Genomic DNA, 710 nt, shown 5'->3' with positions numbered 1-710 from the left:
AAATTTTCAACGGCCAAAATTTCAAAGCCGAGCAATGACACCTAATTATTAAAAAAAAAAAAAGTTAGGTATGTTTGGGGCAGCTGAAGCTTATTCAATAATCTGCTAATAAGTTAGGTGCGGTGGTCATTACAAATTTTTATTTTTTATTTTTTGAAAAATCAGACCGTTGCCAGAAAGCTGTGAAAACACTGTTTTCAATGATTTTAAAACGCATAAACTGTCAAAATGCAGTTTACCCAAACAGGTCGGGTGAGTTTTCAAAAAACATCCGCACCAAATAAGCTGCCCCGAACAGACATTTAGTCTTTAAATTATTTTTTAAAATGTGATAAGATAAATTAGAATGATGTCGAGGGTTGAAGAGGTAAAAATATCATTATTTGCAATTTAAAAAAAAAAAGAGATATATTTTATATTTTCTTCGGTAAATATTTCTTTATTTTAAGATATATTAAACCAAAAAAATCTTCAAATGAAAAGTTAGGCCAGGGATGATTTTCATGAATAAAATTTCATCACATTATTAATATTAAGGGGTCGGGCATTTGCATACATACCACCAAAATTCCTAAGTATTAACATATCTACCCCCAAAATTCTATTTTTTTATGTTTATTCCATCCAAATCATCAACATCACATAAAAAAAATAACACTATTTTAATTTCTAAAAAATAAAATTAATTTTTTCATTCATAGAATATATAC

At 27.6% G+C, this 710-nt stretch overlaps 1 protein-coding gene across 1 annotated transcript in view; it reads right to left on the bottom strand.

The window, feature by feature from the left end:
* The window catches only part of LOC110024646 (probable arabinosyltransferase ARAD1), a gene marked incomplete at its 5' end in the record, with an annotated part of 76810 nt that overhangs the window by 955 nt on the left and 75145 nt on the right, over positions 1–710 (bottom strand).

The sequence above is a fragment of the Phalaenopsis equestris genome, unplaced genomic scaffold (genome assembly GCF_001263595.1).
Source record: "Phalaenopsis equestris unplaced genomic scaffold, ASM126359v1 Scaffold000264, whole genome shotgun sequence".
NCBI lineage: Eukaryota > Viridiplantae > Streptophyta > Magnoliopsida > Asparagales > Orchidaceae > Phalaenopsis > Phalaenopsis equestris.
The sequence above is the reverse complement of the archived record's forward strand: the minus strand, read 5'-3'. Positions and strand labels throughout refer to the sequence as shown.